Source organism: Pseudophryne corroboree, chromosome 2 (genome assembly GCF_028390025.1).
Source record: "Pseudophryne corroboree isolate aPseCor3 chromosome 2, aPseCor3.hap2, whole genome shotgun sequence".
Taxonomy (NCBI): domain Eukaryota; kingdom Metazoa; phylum Chordata; class Amphibia; order Anura; family Myobatrachidae; genus Pseudophryne; species Pseudophryne corroboree.
In genome coordinates, this window is record NC_086445.1 from 992,967,056 (window position 1) to 992,986,079 (window position 19,024).

At 47.6% G+C, this 19,024-nt stretch overlaps 1 protein-coding gene across 2 annotated transcripts in view; it reads left to right on the plus strand.

The window, feature by feature from the left end:
* Positions 1 to 19,024, plus strand: part of EVA1C (eva-1 homolog C) — a 255,850-nt gene that overhangs the window by 42,428 nt on the left and 194,398 nt on the right. The gene's annotated exons all lie outside the window — the stretch shown is intronic.

Consider the following 19,024-nt stretch of genomic DNA (forward strand, 5'->3'; position numbering starts at 1 on the left):
CGAATCTGCGGCCTTCTAATAGGTGAGCCTTCTGCAACCACCACAGAAGTGACACCCTTGTCTTTGGTGACAGGGTTATTCGCAGGTGCATCTGCAGATGCGACCCTGACCATTTGTCCAACAGATCCCTTTGGAATATTCTTGCATGGAATCTGCCGAATGGAATTGCTTCGTAAGAAGCCACCATTTTTCCCAGGACTCTTGTGCATTGATGTACTGACACTTTTCCTGGTTTTAGGAGGTTCCTGACCAGATCGGATAACTCCTTGGCTTTTTCCTCTGGAAGGAAAACCTTTTTCTGAACCGTGTCCAGAATCATTCCTAGGAACAGCAGACGAGTTGTCGGGATTAAATGGGATTTTGGAATATTCAGAATCCACCCGTGTTGTCTTAGCACCTCTTGAGATAGTGCTAAAGCTGTCTCCAGCTGTTCTCTGGACCTTGCCCTTATTAGGAGATCGTCCAAGTATGGGATAACTAATACGCCTTTTCTTCGAAGAAGAATCATCATCTCGGCCATTACCTTGGTAAAGACCCGAGGCGCCGTGGACAATCCGAACGGCAGCGTCTGAAACTGATAGTGACAGTTTTGAACAATGAACCTGAGGTACCCCTGGTGTGCGGGGTAAATCGGAACGTGTAGATACGCATCCTTGATGTCCAAGGATACCATAAAGTCCCCTTCTTCCAGGTTCGCTATCACTGCTCTGAGTGACTCCATCTTGAACTTGAACTTTTTTATGTAGAGGTTCAAGGACTTCAGATTTAGAATAGGCCTTACCGAGCCATCCGGCTTCGGTACCACAAATAGAGTGGAATAATACCCCTTTCCTTGTTGTAATAGGGGTACTTTGACTATCACCTGCTGAGCGTACAGCTTGTGAATGGCTTCCAACACCCTCTCCCTTTCGGAAGAGACGGTTGGTAAGGCAGACTTCAGGAAACGATGAGGAGGATCCGTCTCTAATTCCAACCTGTACCCCTGAGATATTATCTGCAGGATCCAGGGGTCTACCTGCGAGTGAGCCCACTGCGCGCTGTAATTTTTGAGACGGCCCCCCACTGTCCCCGAGTCCGCTTGAGAGGCCCCAGCGTCATGCTGAGGTTTTTGCAGGAGCCGGGGAGGGCTTCTGTTCCTGGGAAGGAGCTGCCTGTTGGTGTCTCTTCCCTCTTCCTCTGCCTCGTGGCAGGTACGACAAGCCCTTTGCTCTCTTATTTTTGTAGGAGCGAAAAGGCTGTGGTTGAAAGGTCGGTGCCTTTCTCTGTTGGGGAGTGACTTGAGGTAAAAAAGTGGATTTCCCGGCAGTAGCCGTGGCCACCAAGTCTGATAGACCAACTCCAAATAACTCCTCCCCTTTATACGGCAAAACCTCCATGTGACGTTTTGAATCCGCATCGCCTGTCCACTGTCGTGTCCATAAGGCTCTTCTGGCTGAAATGGACATAGCACTCACCCGAGATGCCAGTGTGCAAATATCCCTCTGTGCATCACGCATATAGATAAATGCATCCTTTATTTGTTCTAACGACAGTAAAACATTGTCCCTATCTAGGGTATCAATATTTTCAATCAGGGATTCTGACCAAACTACTCCAGCACTGCACATCCAGGCAGTTGCTATAGCTGGTCGTAGTATAACACCTGCATGTGTGTATATATTCTTTTGAATAACTTCCATCTTTCTATCTGATGGATCCTTAAGTGCGGCCGTCTCAGGAGAGGGTAACGCCACTTGTTTGGATAAGCGTGTGAGCGCCTTGTCCACCTTAGGGGGTGTTTCCCAGCGCGCCCTAACCTCTGGCGGGAAAGGGTATAATGCCAATAACTTTTTTGAAATTATCAACTTTTTATCAGGAGCAACCCACGCTTCATCACACACGTCATTTAATTCTTCTGATTCAGGAAAAACTGTTTGTAGTTTTTTCACACCATACATAATACCCTGTTTTACGGTATCTGTAGTATCAGCTAAATGTAACGTCTCCTTCATTGCCAAAATCATATAACGTGTGGCCCTACTGGAAAATACGTTTGAATTTCTACCGTCGTCACTGGAATCAGTGCCCGTGTCTGGGTCTGTGTCGACCGACTGAGGCAAAGGGCGTTTTACAGCCCCTGACGGTGTTTGAGGCGCCTGGACAGGCATTAATTGATTGTCCGGCCGCCTCATGTCCTCAACTGACTGTTTAAGGGAAGATAAACCATCACGTAATTCCACAAATAAAGGCATCCATTCTGGTGTCGACCCCCTGGGGGGTGACATCTGCATATTTGGCAATTGCTCCGCCTCCACACCAATATCGTCCTCATACATGTCGACACCACGTACCGACACACACCGCAAACTCACAGGGAATGCTCTAATGAAGACAGGACCCACTAGCCCTTTTGGGGAGACAGAGGGAGAGTCTGCCAGCACACACCACAAAGCGCTATATATACAAGGGATATCCTTATATTAAGTGCTCCCTTATAGCTGCTTTAATATATATATATATAGCCATTAATGTGCCCCCCCTCTCTGTTTTACCCTGTTTCTGTAGTGCAGTGCAGGGGAGAGACCTGGGAGCCGTTCTGACCAGCGGAGCTGTGACAGAAAATGGCGCCGTGTGCTGAGGAGATAGGCCCCGCCCCTTTTTCGGCGGGTTCTTCTCCCGCTATTTTTCCAGTCAGGCAGGGGTTAAATATCTCCATATAGCCCCTATGGGCTATATGTGAGGTATTTTTAGCCTTGTATAAGGTTTATATTTGCCTCTCAGAGCGCCCCCCCCCAGCGCTCTGCACCCTCAGTGACTGCCCAGTGAAGTGTGCTGAGAGGAAAATGGCGCACAGCTGCAGTGCTGTGCGCTACCTTATGAAGACTGAGGAGTCTTCAGCCGCCGGTTTCCGGACCTCTTCACGCTTCAGCATCTGCAAGGGGGTCGGCGGCGCGGCTCCGGGACCGGACTCCACGGCTGGGCCTGTGTTCGATCCCTCTGGAGCTAATGGTGTCCAGTAGCCAAGCAGCAAATCCACTCTGCATGCAGGTGAGTTTACTACTTTCCCCCTAAGTCCCACGTTGCAGTGATCCTGTTGCCAGCAGGACTCACTGTAAAGAAAAAAACCTAAACTAAACTTTCTCTAAGCAGCTCTTTAGGAGAGCCACCTAGATTGCACCCTTCTCGTTCGGGCACAAAATCTAACTGGAGTCTGGAGGAGGGTCATAGGGGGAGGAGCCAGTGCACACCACCTGACCTAGTAAAGCTTTACTTTTTTGTGCCCTGTCTCCTGCGGAGCCGCTATTCCCCATGGTCCTTTCAGGAACCCCAGCATCCACTTAGGACGATAGAGAAATTTAAAATCCCTGAACCTATACTTAAAACGGTTCAAATTCAAGATGGAATCGCTGAGAGCGGTCATCGCCAGCCTGGAAGGGGGGGATTTTATGGTATCTCTGGACATAAAGGATGCATACCTTCATGTCCCCATTTATCCACCTCACCAGGCGTACCTGAGATTTGCGGTACAGGATTGCCATTACCAATTTCAGACGTTGCCGTTTGGGCTTTCCACGGCCCCGAGGATTTTCACCAAGGTAATGGCGGAGATGATGGTACTCCTGCGAAAGCAGGGTGTCACAATTATCCCGTACTTGGATGTTCTCCTCATAAAAGCGAGATCGAGAGAGCAGTTGCTGAACAGCGTCTCACTTTCACTGAAGGTGTTACAGCAACACGGCTGGATTCTCAATATCCCGAAGTCACAGTTGACTCCTACGACTCGTCTGCCCTTCTTGGGCATGATTCTAGATACAGAGCACAAAAGGGTTTTTCTTCCAATAGAAAAAGCTCAGGAACTCATGACTCTCGTTAATAACCTATTGAAGCCGAAACAAGTATCAGTGCATCACTGCACTCGAGTCCTGGGAAAGATGGTGGCATCATACGAAGCCATTCCCTTCGGCAGGTTCCATGCGAGAATTTTCCAATGGGACCTACTAGACAAGTGGTCCGGGTCACATCTACAAATTCATCAGTTAATCACCCTGTCTCCCAGAGCTCGGGTATCACTCCTATGGTGGCTGCAGAGTGCTCACCTTCTAGAGGGCCGCAGGTTCGGCATTCAGGACTGGATCCTGGTGACCACGGACGCGAGCCTCCGAGGGTGGGGAGCAGTAACACCGGGAAGAAATTTTCAAGGTCTGTGGTCAAGTCAAGAAACTTGTCTTCACATCAACATCCTGGAACTGAGGGCCATATACAACGCCCTACGTCAAGCGGAGACCTTACTTCGCGACCAATCGGTGCTGATCCAGTCAGACAACATCACAGCAGTGGCTCATGTAAACCGCCAAGGCGGCACAAAGAGCAGAGGAGCGATGGCGGAAGCCACCAGGATTCTTCGCTGGGCGGAAAATCATGTAAGCGCACTGTCAGCAGTGTTCATTCCGGGAGTAGACAACTGGGAAGCAGACTTCCTCAGCACACACGACCTACATCCGGGAGAGTGGGGACTTCATCAGGAAGTCTTCGCACAAATTGCAACTCGGTGGGGACTGCCCCAGATAGACATGATGGCGTCCCGCCTCAACAAAAAGCTACAAAGGTATTGCGCCAGGTCAAAAGATCCTCAGGCGGTGGCGGTAGATGCCCTAGTGACACCGTGGGTGTTCCAGTCGGTTTATGTGTTTCCTCCTCTTCCTCTCATACCCAAGGTTTTGAGAATAATAAGAAAAAGAGGAGTGAGAACAATTCTCATTGTTCCGGATTGGCCACGAAGGACCTGGTATCCGGACCTACTGGAATTGCTCGCGGAAGATCCGTGGCCTCTTCCTCTCAGGGAAGACCTGTTGTTACAGGGGCCCTGTCTGTTCCAAGACTTACCGTGAACGCAGAATCCTAGTGGAAAAGGACATTCCAGATGAGGTCATTCCTATGCTGATAAAGGCCAGGAAGGACGTAACAGCTAAACATTATCACCGGATATGGCGAAAATATGTTTCTTGGTGTGAGGCCAGAAATGCTCCTACAGAGGAATTCCGTCTGGGCCGTCTCCTTCACTTCTTACAGACTGGGGTGAATTTGGGCCTAAAATTAGGCTCCATTAAGGTTCAGATTTCGGCCTTATCTATTTTCTTCCAAAAAGAACTAGCTTCTCTTCCAGAAGTACAGACGTTTGTGAAGGGAGTATTACATATTCAGCCTCCCATTATACCTCCGGTGGCGCCTTGGGACCTTAACGTGGTGTTGAGGTTCCTTAAGTCGCACTGGTTTGAACCACTTCAAACAGTAGAATTAAAATATCTCACTTGGAAAGTGGTCATGTTATTAGCCTTGGCTTCGGCTAGGCGAGTGTCGGAATTGGCGGCTTTGTCTCATAAAAGCCCCTATCTGGTTTTCCATATGGATAGAGCAGAATTGCGGTCCCGTCCTCAGTTCTTACCTAAGGTGGTGTCATCTTTTCATATGAACCAACCCATTGTGGTGCCTGTGGCTACGCGAGACTTGGAGGATTCTGAGTCCCTGGATGTAGTCAGGGCTTTGAAAATTTACGTGGCCAGGACGGCTCGAGTTAGGAAGACAGAGGCTCTGTTTATCCTTTATGCTGCCAACAAGCTTGGTGCTCCTGCGTCTAAGCAGACTATTGCTCGCTGGATCTGTAACACGATTCAGCAGGCTCATTCTGCGGCTGGATTGCCGTTACCTAAATCGGTTAGGGCACATTCCACCAGGAAGGTGGGCTCATCTTGGGCGGCTGCCCGAGGCGTCTCGGCACTACAACTGTGCCGAGCTGCTACTTGGTCGGGTTCAAACACCTTTGCAAAGTTCTATAAGTTTGATACCCTGGCTGAGGAGGACCTGATGTTTGCTCATTCGGTGCTACAGAGTCATCCGCACTCTCCCGCCCGTTTGGGAGCTTTGGTATAATCCCCATGGTCCTTACGGAGTCCCCAGCATCCTCTAGGACGTAAGAGAAAATAAGATTTTAAACCTACCGGTAAATCTTTTTCTCGTAGTCCGTAGAGGATGCTGGGCGCCCGTCCCAAGTGCGGACAACATCCTGCAAGACTTGTATATAGTTTTGTTTACATAAGGGTTATGTTAGAGTTTCATCAGTTTGGGACTGATGCTACGTTGTTTTTTCATACTGTTAACTGTTTAATAGATAAGCAAGTTATATGGTATGATCGGTGTGGCTGGTATGAATCTTGCCCTGGGATTAACAAAAATCCTTTCCTCGTACTGTCCATCTCCTCTGGGCACAGTTTCTCTAACTGAGGCCTGGAGGAGGGGCATAGAGGGAGGAGCCAGTGCACACCCAGATCTAAAGTCTTTCTTAAAGTGCCCATGTCACCTGTGGAGCCCGTCTATCCCCATGGTCCTTACGGAGTCCCCAGCTTCCTCTACGGACTACGAGGAAAAGATTTACCGGTAGGTTTAAAATCTTATTTTATATATATATATATATATATATATATATATATATATATATATATAATAAGATTTTACTTACCGATAAATCTATTTCTCGGAGTCCGTAGTGGATGCTGGGGTTCCTGAAAGGACCATGGGGAATAGCGGCTCCGCAGGAGACAGGGCACAAAAAGTAAAGCCTTTCCGATCAGGTGGTGTGCACTGGCTCCTCCCCCCATGACCCCCCTCCAGACCCCAGCCAGGTACTGTGCCCGGACGAGCGTACACAATAAGGGAGGATTTTGAATCCCGGGTAAGACTCATACCAGCCACACCAATCACACCGTACAACTTGTGATCTAAACCCAGTTAACAGTATGATAACAGCGGAGCCTCTGAAAGATGGCTTCCTTCAACAATAACCCGAATTAGTTAACAATAACTATGTACAACTTATGCAGATAATCCGCACTTGGGATGGGCGCCCAGCATCCACTACGGACTCCGAGAAATAGATTTATCGGTAAGTAAAATCTTATTTTCTCTATCGTCCTAGTGGATGCTGGGGTTCCTGAAAGGACCATGGGGATTATACCAAAGCTCCCAAACGGGCGGGAGAGTGCGGATGACTCTGCAGCACCGAATGAGAGAACTCCAGGTCCTCCTTAGCCAGAGTATCAAATTTGTAAAATTTTACAAACGTGTTCTCCCCTGACCACGTAGCTGCTCGGCAAAGTTGTAATGCCGAGACCCCTCGGGCAGCCGCCCAAGATGAGCCCACCTTCCTTGTGGAGTGGGCCTTTACAGATTTAGGCTGTGGCAAGCCTGCCACAGAATGTGCAAGTTGGATTGTGCTACAGATCCAACGAGCAATCGTCTGCTTAGACGCAGGAGCACCCATCTTGTTGGGTGCATACAATATAAACAACGAGTCAGATTTTCTGACTCCAGCTGTCCTTGCAATATATATTTTTAATGCTCTGACAACGTCCAGTAACCTGGAGTCCTCCAAGTCACTTGTAGCCGCAGGCACTACAATAGGCTGGTTCAGATGAAATGCTGACACCACCTTAGGGAGAAAATGCGGACGAGTCCGCAGTTCTGCCCTGTCCGAATGGAAAATCAGATATGGGCTTTTGTAAGATAAAGCTGCCAATTCTGACACTCTCCTGGCAGAAGCCAGGGCTAGAAGCATGGTCACTTTCCATGTGAGATATTTCAAATCCACCTTTTTTAGTGGTTCAAACCAATGAGATTTTAGGAAGTCCAAAACCACATTTAGATCCCACGGTGCCACTGGAGGCACCACAGGAGGCTGTATATGCAGCACTCCCTTAACAAAGGTCTGGACTTCAGGGACTGAAGCCAATTCTTTTTGAAAGAAAATCGACAGGGCCGAAATTTGAACCTTAATAGATCCCAATTTGAGACCCATTGACAATCCTGATTGCAGGAAATGTAGGAATCGACCCAGTTGAAATTCCTCCGTCGGAGCACTCCGATCTTCGCACCACGCAACATATTTTCGCCAAATTCGGTGATAATGTTGCACGGTTACTTCCTTCCTTGCTTTAATCAAAGTAGGAATGACTTCTTCCGGCATGCCTCTTTCCTTTAGGATCCGGCGTTCAACCGCCATGCCGTCAAACGCAGCCGCGGTAAGTCTTGAAACAGACAGGGACCCTGCTGAAGCAAGTCCCTCCTTAGAGGTAGAGGCCACGGATCTTCCGTGATCATCTCTTGAAGTTCCGGGTACCAAGTCCTCCTTGGCCAATCCGGAACCACTAGTATCGTTCTTACGCCTCTTTGCCGTATAATTCTCAATACTTTTGGTATGAGAGGCAGAGGAGGAAACACATACACCGACTGGTACACCCAAGGCGTTACCAGCGCGTCCACAGCTATTGCCTGCGGATCTCTTGACCTGGCGCAATACCTGTCCAGTTTTTTGTTGAGGCGAGACGCCATCATGTCCACCATTGGTCTTTCCCAACGGGTTACCAGCATGTGGAAGACTTCTGGATGAAGTCCCCACTCTCCCGGGTGAAGATCGTGTCTGCTGAGGAAGTCTGCTTCCCAGTTGTCCACTCCCGGGATGAACACTGCTGACAGTGCTATCACATGATTCTCTGCCCAGCGAAGAATCCTTGCAGCTTCTGCCATTGCCCTCCTGCTTCTTGTGCCGCCCTGTCTGTTCACATGGGCGACTGCCGTGATGTTGTCCGACTGGATCAATACCGGTTTTCCCTGAAGCAGAGGTTCTGCCTGGTTTAGAGCATTGTATATTGCTCTTAGTTCCAGAATGTTTATGTGAAGAGACGTTTCCAGGCTCGTCCATACTCCCTGGAAGTTTCTTCCTTGTGTGACTGCTCCCCAGCCTCTCAGGCTGGCGTCCGTGGTCACCAGGATCCAATCCTGTATGCCGAATCTGCGGCCCTCCAATAGATGAGCACTCTGCAACCACCACAGAAGAGACACCCTTGTCCTTGGAGACAGGGTTATCCGTAGGTGCATCTGAAGATGCGACCCTGACCATTTGTCCAACAGATCCCTTTGGAAAATTCTTGCGTGGAATCTGCCGAATGGAATCGCTTCGTAAGAAGCCACCATTTTTCCCAGGACTCTTGTGCATTGATGTACAGACACCTTTCCTGGTTTTAGGAGGTTCCTGACAAGCTCGGATAACTCCTTGGCTTTTTCCTCCGGGAGAAAAACCTTTTTCTGAACCGTGTCCAGAATCATCCCTAGGAACAGCAGACGAGTTGTCGGCATTAACTGGGATTTTGGAATATTCAGAATCCACCCGTGCTGTTTTAGCACTTCTTGAGACAGTGCTAATCCCATCTCTAGCTGTTCTCTGGACCTCGCCCTTATTAGGAGATCGTCCAAGTATGGGATAATTAATACGCCTTTTCTTCGAAGAAGAATCATCATCTCGGCCATTACCTTTGTAAAGATCCGAGGTGCCGTGGACAATCCGAACGGCAGCGTCTGAAACTGATAGTGACAGTTTTGTACAACGAACCTGAGGTACCCCTGGTGTGAGGGGTAAATTGGAACGTGGAGATACGCATCCTTGATGTCCAAGGATACCATAAAGTCCCCCTCTTCCAGGTTCGCTATCACTGCTCTGAGTGACTCCATTTTGAACTTGAACTTCTTTATGTACAGGTTCAAGGACTTCAGATTTAGAATAGGCCTTACCGAGCCATCCGGCTTCGGTACCACAAAAAGAGTGGAATAATACCCCTTCCCTTGTTGCAGAAGAGGTACCTTGACTATCACCTGCTGAGAGTACAGCTTGTGAATGGCTTCCAACACCGTCTCCCTTTCGGAGGGGGACGTTGGTAAAGCAGACCTCAGGAAACGGCGAGGTGGATCTGTCTCTAATTCCAACCTGTATCCCTGAGATATTATCTGCAGGATCCAGGGATCTACTTGCGAGTGAGCCCACTGCGCGCTGTAATTTTTGAGACGACCGCCCACCGTCCCCGAGTCCGCTTGAGAAGCCCCAGCGTCATGCTGAGGCTTTTGTAGAAGCCGGGGAGGGCTTCTGATCCTGGGAAGGAGCTGCGTGTTGCTGTCTCTTCCCTCGACCTTTGCCTCGTGGCAAATATGAATAGCCCTTTGCTCTCTTATTTTTAAAGGAACGAAAGGGCTGCGGTTGAAAAGTCGGTGCCTTTTTCTGTTGGGGAGTGACTTGAGGTAGAAAGGTGGATTTCCCGGCTGTAGCCGTGGCCACCAAATCTGATAGACCGACTCCAAATAACTCCTCCCCCTTATACGGCAAAACTTCCATATGCCGTTTTGAATCCGCATCGCCTGTCCACTGTCGCGTCCATAAAGCTCTTCTGGCCGAAATGGACATAGCACTTACCCGTGATGCCAGTGTGCATATATCCCTCTGTGCATCACGCATATAAAGAAATGCATCCTTTATTTGTTCTAACGACAGTAAAATATTGTCCCTGTCCAGGGTATCAATATTTTCAATCAGGGATTCTGACCAAACTACCCCCGCACTGCCCATCCAGGCAGTTGCTACAGCTGGTCGTAGTATAACACCTGCATGTGTGTATATACTTTTTTGGATATTTTCCATCCTCCTATCTGATGGATCTTTAAGTGCGGCCGTCTCAGGAGAGGGTAACGCCACTTGTTTAGATAAGCGTGTTAGCGCCTTGTCCACCCTAGGAGGTGTTTCCCAGCGCTCCCTAACCTCTGGCGGGAAAGGGTATAATGCCAATAATTTCTTTGAAATTATCAGCTTTTTATCAGGGGCAACCCACGCTTCATTACACACGTCATTTAGTTCTTCTGATTCAGGAAAAACTATAGGTAGTTTTTTCATACCCCACATAATACCCTGTTTAGTGGTACCTGTAGTATCAGCTAAATGTAACGCCTCCTTCATTGCCAAAATCATATAACGTGTGGCCCTACTGGAAAATACGGTTGATTCGTCACCGTCACCACTGGAGTCATCGCCTGTGTCTGGGTCTGTGTCGACCGACTGAGGCAAAGGGCGTTTCACAGCCCCTGACGGTGTTTGAGTCGCCTGGACAGGCACTAATTGATTGTCCGGCCGTCTCATGTCGTCAAACGACTGCTTTAGCGTGTTGACACTATCCCGTAGTTCCATAAATAAAGGCATCCATTCTGGTGTCGACCCCCTAGGAGGTGACATCCCCATATTTGGCAATTGCTCCGCCTCCACACCAATATCGTCCTCATACATGTCGACACACACGTACCGACACACAGCAGACACACAGGGAATGCTCCTAATGAAGACAGGACCCACTAGCCCTTTGGGGAGACAGAGGGAGAGTTTGCCAGCACACACCAAAAGCGCTATATATATATCAGGGATAGCCTTATAATAAGTGCTCCCCTATAGCTGCTTTGTTATATAAAAATATCGCCATAAATTTGCCCCCCCTCTCTGTTTTACCCTGTTTCTGTAGTGCAGTGCAGGGGAGAGACCTGGGAGCCGTCCTGACCAGCGGAGCTGTGAGAGGAAATGGCGCCGTGTGCTGAGGAGATAGGCCCCGCCCCTTTTCCGGCGGGCTCGTCTCCCGCTATTTTGAGAAATCAGGCAGGGGTTAAATATCTCCATATAGCCTCTAGGGCTATATGTGAGGTATTTTTAGCCTTTATAGGTACTCATTTTGCCTCCCAGGGCGCCCCCCTCCCAGCGCCCTGCACCCTCAGTGACTGCCGTGTGAAGTGTGCTGAGAGGAAAATGGCGCACAGCTGCAGTGCTGTGCGCTACCTTTAGAAGACTGCAGGAGTCTTCAGCCGCCGATTCTGGACCTCTTCTGTCTTCAGCATCTGCAAGGGGGCCGGCGGCGCGGCTCCGGTGACCATCCAGGCTGTACCTGTGATTGTCCCTCTGGAGCTTGATGTCCAGTAGCCAAGAAGCCAATCCATCCTGCACGCAGGTGAGTTGACTCCTTCTCCCCTCAGTCCCTCGCTGCAGTGATCCTGTTGCCAGCAGGAATCACTGTAACATAAAAAACCTAGCTAAACTTTCTCTAAGCAGCTCTTTAGGAGAGCCACCTAGATTGCACCCTTCTCGGCCGGGCACAAAAATCTAACTGGGGTCTGGAGGGGGGTCATGGGGGGAGGAGCCAGTGCACACCACCTGATCGGAAAGGCTTTACTTTTTGTGCCCTGTCTCCTGCGGAGCCGCTATTCCCCATGGTCCTTTCAGGAACCCCAGCATCCACTAGGACGATAGAGAAATATATATATATATATATATAGTATACTGTATGTATATATGGGTTAGGGCTAATATGCTGGTGTTTGGGATGCTGGCGGTCAGAATACCAACCGCGGCATCCCGATGGTTAGAATCCCCACAGGGGTAGAGTATGTTAACCTCCCCCCCTAACCCTCCCTTCCCACAGCCTAAATCTAACCCTCCCCATTCCCCCCTGCAGCATAACCCTAACCCTCCCCGGTGGTGCCTGGCTAAACCTAACCGCGCAGCCTAACCCTAACCCTCCTCCCACAGTCTAAACCTTCCCCCCCCCCTCCCTATATATGGAAGCCCCCCTCAACAAATTCTTGCATTTGCCCCTTCTACCTGCATTGGCAATACTTCCAATATCGCTGGGGCAACTGAGCCATACTAGCAGTTTTGCCTTTATACTAATTCCGCTGCACAGCCCTTCCCTGATGCACATCTGCGTGCCTGAATGTGCAAGGATTGAGACGCCCACTGGCAGTGTCTATAATGCTGCATTTCTGGCTGCTGCGTCTTTAGTCGCATTATCTGTCCCACCATCCTAACTTGCACCTGCCCTATAGCAGTTGCAGTTCCTTCCTCGGGTTATGGCCTCCAATGTGAGTGGTTGCGATACACCTGCAACACTCCCATAGGTTAGAACATCTCTGTGCATCTTTTTAGCCACTGTGACCTCCCAGCCACCATCCAGGAACGCACCTTATTTTTCTTCTATCATGCGTCTAAGTTTGATCTGCGACTCTGCATGAACAAAAATGGAACACATGGGCGGTGAGACTCTGAAGCATACGCAGAAGAAAGCACATTGGTGTCTTACATGAATATCGGCATACCGTGTGGCACTCAGTCAGGCCTCTAATGAGCAGCTATGGGGAGCTAGTCATGCAGAATAGTGAGTAACAGTAGGTCATAGCTGTGCGGTAAGGTGACAGAGAGTGACTTAGATTGATGGAATAAAAATCAGGAAGAGAACATTAACCAGGATGGAGATGGGAGAGGGAAGTTGGGGTAGACAGTGAGCGTGGAACAGAGGGTTAAGATGAGAGACGGCTGGGTTTGGTGAAGAAGTGTGTCTTGAGCGCCCGTTTGAAATTTTGTAGAGAGGTGTTGATAAAGCTAAATATTTATCGTGTATATAACCCTTTATGAGGTCTAAGAACACTGTACGCTATCTACGTAAGAAGTACCGTAAGGGTACGCAAGTTGCGTATCGATCGCTTAGCCGTGATCGAGACGCTCAGGCGTCACGTTCACTCACGGCCAAGTGATCGCAGGCAGGCAGAATATTGGCTGTTGACTTATCGTAATGATTCGCTATAGCGTAGCAGCGCTCGGGACCACGAGGAGAACACCAGCGATGCAGACGCTCACAACGTTAAACCGTTATATCTATACCTTCAGCAATGAAATACACAGTAAACCTTAGTGTGGAGACAATGTGTAAGTGCAACCTTGTGTAACCTGATTACCTACAAAGCTGCTTGAGCGTCACCGACGCTCAGAGAATACTTAACACTATAAAGAATACACAGATACCTGGCTTAGGGTCCGAAACCTATTATATGTATTATGACTATTACTTGCAAAAAGAATCACAGTACAAAGCATACACTACAGTATAACATAAACCAACTAACCAGATAACTACACAGGAAATACAATACAATACAATTCAATTCTAATCAAGGGAAAATACGAGAGAAAGAGAAGAGAGGGAGAGAGAGAGAAATGGCTCACAGTAAGACAATATGATTACGGAGAAAACTTACGCACAAGGGGAAACGATCGCAAGCGCCTCGATATCCAGCTCCCGGTTATCAGCAATGAGAACCGTTGATGAGAGAGTGAAGTTGGATATGGTCGGCCTGCTATTTATGCTCCACACACAATACAATTCAATGGTCCCTACAATCTCATTGTTCATTGGACACAGGAATTTGGCTTCGCATTATAACAAAAGGTCATAGGTTGATTCATACAGGTGGGCTGTGACTATTTCCAACTGCTCAGGTGGGAGGGAAACTGGGTTTCCCGCCGCATGGGTAATAAAGTGCAAATAAAGTAAATGTTCATAAACTTCTTATGTCCATAACTATTCGCACGAGCGATTGATCTGCTTCAAACCAACACCGGAATATTTCTAATTAAATATTCTTCCGATGGATACTAAACACCACTGTATTACTCCTATCTGACCCTTCGTATCAAACAAAGAGGGATTCCTCTGTTCATGAACATTCTATATTAACCAAACTTTCAGAATCTATCAAAGGGACCATGATCTACAAATTACATTATTAGTGAAAATATGTAATGATTGAGTCGCACGCTACGATCGCATAAACTCTACCGTAAATACGCATACCATGCGCCTGCGGGTGCCCGCGACTGTGAGTATGCGCACGTACGGGAGAGCGTACGCATGCGCAGCACGGACCTGTGTGCGGTGCAAATATGGTAGTGTGCATAGAGATATTTTTCTGACTTTGACAGTCCACCCTTTGGCAGTCAATAATAACTGCCACTTCCTGAAAACATTTCAAAAGGAGAAAAATATATGTCAGGGGTTAATTCATTTCCATGGTTGGGTAAAGGAGGAGAGAGGAGTAGGTGGGAAGAGGGTATGACCTAGTGAGATAGCAGAAGCATGTGTGTATGGGTCCATGTTTGGGGGGTCATGTATCATCGTGCCGTACGTGTTTGTAAATCAAGCTTCGAGGTATTGCGAAGTATACATTTGAATTCCTTCTTATCCCGTGGTACAGGTCTGTGGATGGGCTGTCAAACTTTACCGAGCTCTTTTCGGATTTTGAACAAACTGGGGAGCACATTTTAGTTGATGATACATGAATGGGGGAATATGTGATTGCTGATATCTGTGCCTGTATTCCCTATACTATGTGTGTCATTACCTGAGGGTTGTAGAAATGAAGAAAAGACATAATTACGGTAAATGCGGTGGTATTCTATGTCAGGTTAATGTACATCTGTCAGTTGAAGTTTTGTTCGGTATCAGTTGAAAGTCGTCTTCTTTGCGCTGTTTTGCTCATTAAGCGTGAGCAATAAGCTTTGTCAATGCCATTAGATTTACAAAAAAAAATGTTGGGCTAGCGTAATTTTAAGAATTCTAGGGAAACTGGGGATCCATGGCAAAGTTCATCAAGTGTCCATATCTCAAGTGGTCAAAACTTCTTCTTTGGTCTATCCGTTGTCTGTATAGCGTCTCATCAACTTCCTCGTCCAAGGGGGTCTTGTTATCTTGGAGAAAAACCAGAAAAACTGGTGAAAGAAACGGACCGTAGAAATCGCATTTTCATCACATCATTGTTTCTATCGTTGGGTCGTAAATCAAATCCAAGTTAATTACAGTTTCCTCACTCCTCAAACTCATCACTCTGGTACTTTGTTTGCACCTCATTACAGCCTGCCCGCATCTAAATATCAATCCAATCGATATAACGACACCTAAGATACATAGTAGAAACTTCCCAACATCCATTATGACTCCTTGAGCCCAGTCTCCTAAACCAGAGAACCAATTTCGCGGGTTCAACCATGACACCCAACCAGTCAGCTCATTACCTACAGCAGCAAGAGTGAGATTGTGTTTTCGACGAAATTCCCACTTTAATTGGAGAATATCGTCCATCTTTTGGTCTATGACCTCTACCGGATCCTCGGTGCTATTCGTGATATAAGTGCAACACTTCACGCCGTACTGTGTTGCTAATGTAACACAATATCCGCCTGTCACTGCTGTGAGGTAATTAAGAACCATTCTATGTTGTACCAGTTCTGTTTTATAAGCCTGAAGTTCTCTTCCAGTATATCTAAACGTGTCATCATACATTTCAGTGATATTATCTAACAAATTGGCGAGTGCGGAAATGTATCTATAATTCATCACTCCTCGAGCGGTGCGAGTGAAATCTAACGCCACCAGAACCTGAATCCCGGTGGATTCATGGATCAGATCAGAGGCCGGATGCTCTAACCTTTCTGACAGTTGTCTTTTAACGAGGTGCTCGTAATGAGTGTGAGTATAAGGAGCTTGGGCACCACGGTGTATGTCTTTCATTTTATCATGAGTTACAGTCATTACTTCAGGCAATACTCTTCCAATATAACACAATCCTTCAGAGTTTGGGGCAAGCCACTTGTACGCCTTTCTCCCGCATATGAAATATGCATCATCGGGGAGAACATATGGGACGGAGAAGGACATTACCATATTACACACCTTCCATGTGAAATCTCCTAGCCCTAATTCTTCCATCTGCTTAATGCACGTATCAGGTTGTACGATATGTGCACAGTATCCTGGTGATACTTCTCCAACTCTAGTAATCCTATTTCCTAGGGTGTATCTATACCGGAAAGATTTTCCTCTACTAGCTATGTGGCGTACAAGCTCTGTATCTGTAGGCATTCTATCTGCTCTGTGTGAAAAGGTCATGGTGTGGTCGCTCCATGATACTTCCCAATTTCCCGGCTTTCTGGAATTGGAGATGTTAAAACATAATAGGGACCTATCCACGTGGTATTGGTGGAGCTTCAAACTAGGAGGGCTGGAGATATTAAACCTCCGGTCCACCGGTCTCCCACCATTTAACTCAAGTACCTCCCCTATCGTTAAAGGAAATGGTACTAGCCCTGATTTGCTATGACCCTGAGGTACTTGAGAGCATACCCAACAATCTGTTTTGTTTAATACATTACCCACTAAGGAGTGATAATCACTCAATGGATGCCGGTCCATATGGATATTAAAACTGGATTGGCATTTCTTAATGCACCCATCTTCAATGACATTGTTACAGAGCCTACAGATACAGTTTTCTTCAGCTAACAATCCGTCACAATTTCTTCTATGGTCAATGCTATCGGATCGTTTTCTGATACTCGCCTTTGCTTGTTGGTTACGTTGATCTTGGAAAACTACGCCTCCATCTTTATCATCAGAACCCATTCCAGAACCTCTATCGACCTCCATGGTACTCTCGCCGGAACAGACTGCTCTGGTCAACATCATGGTCAACAGGAAAATCCGGATCACAGTCTCTTGGGGCAAGTCCATCTTTGAGGAGGAGACGAAGAAGAATGAGAAGGAGGAAAAATACATTTGAGGGAGAGGGGATGGGAAGTGGAGAAAAACAATAAAAGGGAGTGGGGAGTCGACAACAGCTCTCGGTCTTCAAGGCTCAGGTGCCGCCTCAGTCCTCCTGGAACAGACACTCCAGTGATACAACCTCTACCGTCTGTTCCTTATCACGGGACTTCTCTGGATCAGCAACCTTCTTGCAGTGGGATGAATGGACCCAAGTCTCTCTCTCAGCAACCTTCAATGCTGTCGTGCTAGTCAATAAGACCTGGTATGGTCCTTCCCATCTGTCAATAAGGCAACCTGAGTGTAGAAAATTTCGTATCATTACATAATCCCCAGGTTCAATGTCATGACAACTACTATCAGGTAGATCAGGAATCACCAACTTTAGATTATCATTTTGATTCCTTAACTGTTTACTCATGTTAATCAAGTACTTTACAGTTACTTCATTGTTACATTTCAAATCATCCTGAGGGTTAATCATGACATGCGGTTGTCGACCAAATAAGATTTCAAAGGGGGACAGATTAAGAGGGGACCTGGGAGTGGTTCTGATACTGTACAATACAATGGGTAAAGCTTCTGGCCATGTCAATCCTGTCTCTGCCATCACTTTACTCAATTTATTTTTAATAGTGCTGTTCACTCTTTCGACCTTCGCACTCGCCTGTGGACGGTACGGAGTGTGCAGCTTGCTATCAATTCCCATCAACTTACACATTCCTTGAAAGACATCACCTGTAAAATGGGTACCCCTATCACTTTCGATTATTCTAGGGATACCATATCTACATACAAATTCCTGCACAATTTTCTTAGCTGTAAACATAGCGGTATTTGTAGCTGCAGGAAATGCTTCGACCCAATTCGAGAAAACATCTATACAAACAAGTACATATTTCAAATTCCGACAAGGGGGTAATTGAATGAAGTCAATTTGTATTACCTGGAAAGGGCCGCCGGCAGGTGGGATATGGGATGGTTCTGTTGGTATTGCCTTTCCAATATTCTTTCTCAGACAGGTAAGGCATGACATTGCTCTTTTACTCGCATGAGAGGAGAATCCTGGGGCGCACCAATAGGCTCTTACCAATTTGCACATTCCCTCCTTGCCTAGATGAGTCAGCCCGTGAGCTGCTTCAGCCAGACATGGAAGATATGCTCTGGGGGCCACTGGTTTACCATGTCCATCCGTCCAGAGTCCTGAGGACTCTTGGCCACATCCCTTTGCCTTCCAGACTGCCTTTTCCTGTGTGGAACACAAATTTTGCATTTTACACAACTTCTGTGTGTTGATGGTATTGAATACCATCAGTTGTGTGGTGTCTGTCTGTATGGGGGTAGCAGCTGCTAACTTAGCAGCTTCGTCTGCTCGGCTGTTACCAAGTGATACCGGGTCTTGGCTATATGTGTGTGCTTTACATTTGATAACAGCCACTCTGTCGGGTTCCTGTATCGCTGTTAGAAGCCTTTTTATGTGAGCTGCATGCGCTACCGGTGTACCAGCTGCCGTCATGAAATTTCTGAGGCGCCATAGGGCTCCGAAATCATGGACTACCCCGAATGCGTATCTAGAATCGGTGTAGATATTGGCTGACTTACCCTTAGCCAATTCACATGCTCTGGTTAGGGCGACCAGTTCAGCAACCTGGGCTGAGTGAGGTGGGCCTAGCGGTTCCGCTTCTATGGTGTCTTGGTCATCTACGACTGCGTATCCAGTACACAAGTCTCCCGAGTCTGACTGTCTGTGACAACTACCGTCCGTGTAG